At 39.0% G+C, this 6,636-nt stretch overlaps 1 long non-coding RNA gene across 2 annotated transcripts in view; it reads right to left on the bottom strand.

The window, feature by feature from the left end:
* LOC117947710 overlaps window positions 1-3,796 on the bottom strand; it is a 23,165-nt gene extending 19,369 nt beyond the window's left edge. For both annotated transcript variants that reach the window (XR_004657300.1, XR_004657299.1), the window contains exon 1: window positions 3,785-3,796. This is a non-coding gene — a long non-coding RNA (uncharacterized LOC117947710). The remainder of the gene's footprint in view (window positions 1-3,784) is intronic.
* Window positions 3,797-6,636: the final 2,840 nt, after the last annotated feature.

The raw sequence follows: 6,636 nt of genomic DNA, 5'->3' as shown, positions 1-6,636 counted from the left end.
GTTTAAATTGGTTTGATGTTCCGAAACACTTAAGTGTGACAAACATGCAAAGGAACAGGAAATGAGGAAGGGGGGCAACCCTTTTTCACACCACTGTATGCTAGATGTATGTAATCTGTGCTCTTGTAAACAGTTGAACCATAAACACATTTTGGGATAGTATACATTTGAGTCATAAAAAGGACAAGCTTTTGCTTACTAAATTTGGACATACCATTTTATAAATACTTACTACATATAGACCTTCAAATCTGTAACTTTAATATTACTTTTGTGAAATAAGGACCTTAAGCACTCATTCTTTGAAGAGAACACAACAGGTGTCAAAGGATGAAAATCGCATTCTGAACAAAAGCGTTTAATGCTCACGTTATTAGGCTGTTTGGTGAGACGGCAATGACAAGATGATCTGCAGCTCAAGTCAAAAGCATCACTTAAACCTAACTAGACATCATTTAAAATATCAGTCTATTGATCCAAAGTGCAGCAGATCAAATAAATTAACAGCTATTGAATTAAAATACTTTCTACTGGATGATACCTGACAGGCCATATGGTGAAAACAAATTTCAAATATACTTTACTTGGGTAAAAGACAAAAGGCAGTACAGATCACTGTCTGAAGTTAAACAGCTTGTCATGGTGGACAATGCAGGGTGCAGTCAAATTTAAGACCTTTTAAGACCATAAAGATTGAAATTAAGACCTTCACAACGCATTTTGCAACAAGCGTTTTACCTGGAGCTGGATACTTAAATTCAAGGCTTTTTAAGACCTTTTTAATACCATTTAAATTAAAGTCAATGCCAACTTTGTACCCATTCCGACAGAAGTATGAGGGAAAAAAGGCCGAATCTGTATAACTTTTAAATCCTAGAAAATGATGATGTACAAGTTGGCTACTTAGATAGATAGATAGATAGATAGATAGATAGATAGATAGATAGAGATATTGATCCCAAAAAATGGGAAATTGTGGTGTTACAGCAGCAAAATCAGTCACACAGGACAGAATGTAAATATAAATGAAATACTAGGATACAATATACATACATACATACAATATACATGAAATAATAGGAATAAAATATAAGCTGATATCGACATTGAAGCTGTCGGAGCCTCTCAGGGAAGCTGCTCCTCTGTTTGACCAGTGTGGGGTGGAGAGGGTGGTTGGGGTTACTTGAATTAAATAAAACATTTTATCTCATAATTAATACAACAAAATAAGATATATTACACTGCATAAAGAGCACTTTCACTTTTGTTACTTTAATTTTGATAATACCTTTATACTATTACTTAAGGAAGATATTGAATGCATTTGTAACTCCAGAACTACTTTTACTGCAATACATGATCTGAGTAAGTCTTCCACTTCTTTAAATCACCAACAACAGTCGTGCATGAATACCTGCAGCAGTGTTTAACCCTGAAACACACAGCTCAGTTCAGTGTTTACTTGCAGCTCTGACAGACAGATAGACAGACAATACTTTATTGATCCCCGAAGGGAAACTCTGTGTCACAGTAGCACCAGTAGTAAGAAGACAGAGACGGAGCACTGCAACAGGCAGCTTGCACGTTAGCGCATGCGCACTTTTCACTTTAGATGCATCAGAAACAGAATCAGCATTATAGCAAGATATATATATACAAAACAACATAACATAATGCACAAGAATACACACGGTTCATGTGGATACATGAAGGAATTTTTGTGGTGACTCGGGAGGATGGGAAATACAAACAAAAAGAGGCCGAGGCAGTCAGACGGAATCGGGGGAGGGCATGTATGGTGTGGAGTGAGAGTCTTGTGTGTGTAATATGAAGCGTCAGATTGTCCAAGTTGTTATAAAGTTCAGTTCATTCGGCCTTGCCTTGAGAATATATGCTAATGCATAGGAGTAGATAGTAGTCCAGCTGCAGACTGTTTACCCGCTAGGGTGGAGGATGGGGGGGGCATAGATCACAATTTCAATCCAATTTAGGTTGATTCGGCGGTTCCAGGAAAGCAGCAGGCAGGGGACAAAAAGAAAGGAGAAAAAGTTCCACACGACAAGGTAGACCACTAGAATAGGAGCCAAGCTAAGATAAGAGGGGAGAGGAGGAAAAATACGACTGCTCTCGCCAGAAGCAGCAGGAATTCCTGCATAGATCAACATTTGTTAGAGTCCAGCAGCTGCTTGCTCTGTTTGTTTTAAGACGCACACCGCAGCAGATTAACGAGCTCAGAGATCCATTCTTTGCAGATGTTACCGCTTGGTGCTTGGCTAGCTAATAAGCCGTTAGCCTGTTAGCTTGAGCTTTGTCTGAAGGCACAGAGCAGCCAGCCAGGCTCAGACACACAGCAACACATTCCCACATCCTCCGCTCATTTTTGCCGCAAACGCCCGCTACCGGTCAGAGAGGCGTGCTTACTTTGTCCCTCTGTCCTCCAGTGCCTCCGGCAAAAGACTCCGGTCAGTTTTTAATTAGCCTACATTATTAACAGTACATTTTCTCCTCACGTAGGCCTGGCTCTAGCCAAATCTTAAACTCTGACAGGGTGGATACAGGTATTAGCAAGTTAAATTTAAGACTTTTTAAGACTTTTTAATACCAATTCAAAATGAAATTTAAGACAAAACTTACGATGGAAATACAAAGTGGGAATATACATTAATCTTTCCAAGTAAACACAAAATTAACAGTATGGTAAAATGACAATAATCGGTTGAGTTTAAGAACATTGACTTAATGTGTGCAATGTAAAATCATAACACAAAAATGTAATTGCTGTCCTAAATTATATTATTACAATATTTTCAGAACATTTGGGTCCCTTGAACAAATGGTTATAGAATCAAGTGAAATAACATCAAGTGAATAATAAAAAAACACTTTTTCTTCTGAACAAAAAAATTAAATAATTGTCAATTCCAGCTGCTTTTAAAATGCAAAGAATTTTATATGACTTGTGTGCGTAACAGACACACAGAGAGAGAGAAAGCGAGACTCAGATGGATGGGTTGCAGTTTGTGGAGAACTCATCATGGACAGAGAGTAGACAGCAGTGTGTAAGAGTGTTTTACGGTGAGGGAATGTATGTGTGTGTGTGTGTGAGAGAGAGTGTGAGACAGTGTGTGTGTGTGTGTGTGTGTGTGTGTATCTATATGTGTGTTTTCATGTCTATATGTGACCAATTTTTGTTCAAGTTCTGATGTCTACTCCTGAGCTTTTGTGAGTATACTTGGAAAACAATTAATATACTATAATAAACAAAACAGTGTCTTGGCACTTGAGAAACCCTTCCCTAAAGAGTGTACTTACCAATTTATAACAATACACGTACATGCAAGTCCAGTTGTTTGCTTTTGGTTTTCTGGTTCAGTTTCATGTCGAACAGAAAACCTGACTGATCTAGAGAAGATCTGTGTGGAGGAGTGGGCCCAAATCCCTTCTGCAATGTGTGCAAACCTGGTGAAAAACTACAGGAAACGTTTGACCCCTGTAATTACAAACAAAGGCTTCTGTAACAAATATTAACATTTTCTCAGGTGTTCAAATACTTATTTGCAGCTGTATCATACAAATAAATAGTTAAAAAATTATATATTGGGATTTCTTGATTTTTCTTTTTAGATTATGGCTCTCACAGTGGACATGCACCTACGATGACAATTTCAGACCCCACCATGATTTCTAAGTGGGAGAACTTGCAAAACAGCAGAGTGTTCAAATACTTATTTTCCTCACTGTAACGTAGTTTGCTTCATAAGCACTTTCAGGCACCGACCTTGACCAAGGATACTCGTTATTTTCAAGCCATTTGTCATTAAACTTGCATTTCCCCATCTTTCTAGACGGCTATCAACAATTGCTGTATCACCTGCATGCTGCTAAATTACAAATCCCGCAAAATTACAAATCTCACTTACTACGGCCACGCCAACACCCGCCCACGAAGCAGCTTGATTAGTTGGAGTTAGGCATTTCACCTGGAGTTGTTGAGGTTAGGATAGCCAATTGGTCAGGGGATAGGACATGTACAAATGGGCTTATGTTACAGTGACAACGCAGCCTACTGGGGAAAAAGAATATTTGACAACAGTTGCCGGCATTTTTGCCGTGACATAACCCAAACAAATTTAAGACTTAACCAATCTGAATTTAAGACAATTTAATACATTTTAAGGCCTTATTTTTAGGAAACGTGATTTCAGACTTTTTAAGGACCCGTGGCCACCCTGTCTGAGGAGATGCAGACGTATTTCACTGACAGGTATTTCATTTATCACAGATCTAGTAGTTTTATCACCGTGTACCAACACCAATATACCCCAAAAAGAACTACAACCCACCAAACTTACATTCTGAAGGAAGCATTCTGCTCTAGAGGTCCACTTTGTAGGCTATGACTTGATACTTTTGTTTTCTGGGGCCAGCGTTTCTGCAAAGGAACAAGGGTAAAACCTTTTTAAGACATGACAAATTACATTTAAGACAAAGGATGTTAGACTTTACAAGACCCCCAGGAACAGTGCATTAAGATATCTTATTTTCTAACCTCCCTTTTGAAAAGATTTGCACCTGACTTTGGACATTTAATGTACCTGGGCTTTGAGAAGACCATCTCTAATGCCCTCTAGTCTTTTCTCTCCTGTGTGGATTCTCATGTGTGACCGTAAATTTCCTCTCCATGTAAAATATTTCTTACAGACTGAGCAGCTGAAAGGTTTTTCTCCTCTGTGAGTTCTCATGTGTCTCTTCAGACTTGACGCCAAATCTTTTCCAACACTCAGAGCAGCTGAATGGTTTCTATATATTGGTATTCTATGCGTCATAGTTTTTACCCCAGCATACGTCATCATACATCATTTTAATGTTTTATTATGGCAGAGAGAGAGAGTCATTCGCTGAAGGCTCTACCACGTGACTGTGTTTCACCAATCAAACATTGTTGTGCAGTCATGTGACCATACTTGATCTCAGTGGCGGGACAGGTTAGCTTTACAGTCGTAGCAAAAGAAAGATGTCAGAATCACAGCCAAGGCAACGCAGACCCCCCCCCCCCGGCCTTATAGTGAAAGCACGGTTACCTTAGGAAAAGTGCGAAACAGCAGCTACATTATGCGGCGTCTTCTGTGTCGACCAAAACAAACGGACACGTGAGCATTCAAAAACTCAACATCTAACTTGAGGAAACGTAGCGGTAGTTTTAGTTTTTACTGTGGAAAGGTCTATTAGGTTACATACAGTATGTTTTGCACATTCAGTATCCATCCAAATTTAATGTGACAAGTCTCTCACTTAAGCGATTTTGTAATTAATAACTTAATTTTAATATATTTTATTGATTGGATAAACTATAAAGATGATTATTCCCCCCCCTTTGGAAAGCTGAGACCTGACAGCATCATGGATTGTTCTCAATCATTGTCTGGAAAGACCAGGTGATGTCAATCTTAAGGTTTTAAATGCCCAGACTTATCTGGCCTTGCTCCAACAATCAGCACCATGGCTTCTTCTAAGCAGTTGTCTAGAAAACTCAAACTAAAAATAGTTGACACTCACAAAGCAGGAGAAGGCTTTAAGAAGATAGCAAAGCGTTTTCAGATGCCAATATCCTCTGTTCGGAATGTAATTAAGAAAAGGCCGTCATCAGGAGTCCAAACCCACGTTTGACTGCACGATCCATCCAGAAAAACCTGGCAGACACTGGAGTTGTAGTCAACCATTCCACTATAAAGAGATACTTGTACAAACATGGTCTCCATGGAAGAGTCATCAGAAGAAAACCTCTTCTACGTCCTCACCACAAAAATCTGCGTTTGAAGTTTGCAAATGAACATATAGACAAGCCTGATGCATTGTGTAAACAAGTTCTGAGGATCGATGAGGTTAAAATATAACTTTTTGGCCGGAATGAGCAAAGGTACATTTGGAGAAGAAAGGGCACAGAATTCAATAAAAAGAACCTCTGTCCAACTGTTAAGCGGGAGGGGGGAATCAATCATGCTTTGTGGTTGTATTGCAGCCAGTGGCACAGGGAACATTTCACGAGTAGAAGGAAAAATAGATTCCAAAACATTTCAGCAAATTTTGGCCGCTAACTTGATGCCATCTGTGAAAAAGCTGAAGTTAAAGAGGGGATGGCTTCTAAAAATGGATAATGATCCTATACACACCTCAAAATCCACGGTTGATTACATCAAGAGGCGTAAACTGAAAGTTTTGCCATGGCCTTCACAATCTCCTGACCTCAACATAATTGAAAATCTACCTTAAAAGAGCAGTGCGTGACAAACAACCCAGAAATCTCAAAGAACTGGACGACTGTTGGAAGGAAGAATGGGCAAAAATACCTCAAACAAGATTTTAAAGACTCTTGGCTGGCTACAAGAAGCGTTTCCAAGCTTTTGCAGACGCAATTGTTTTTGTTTTCTGTTATTTTTAAAGTGTAAATGACTGAAATAAAATCTAACTTTTGTGACAGATAATACAAATGTCTAATCTTTCATTTGATGCTTTTTGGAGATTTTTCCATCCTTTCTTGGCTTCTTTATGCACATTAATACAAATTCTTACCAGGCGTGCCCAAACTTTAGAACCCAACTGTGTGCGTGCGTGCGTGCGTGCGTGTGTGTGTAATGA

The sequence above is a fragment of the Etheostoma cragini genome, chromosome 7, assembly GCF_013103735.1.
Source record: "Etheostoma cragini isolate CJK2018 chromosome 7, CSU_Ecrag_1.0, whole genome shotgun sequence".
Taxonomy (NCBI): Eukaryota; Metazoa; Chordata; class Actinopteri; order Perciformes; family Percidae; genus Etheostoma; species Etheostoma cragini.
This window is presented reverse-complemented; position numbering and strand designations above follow the sequence as displayed.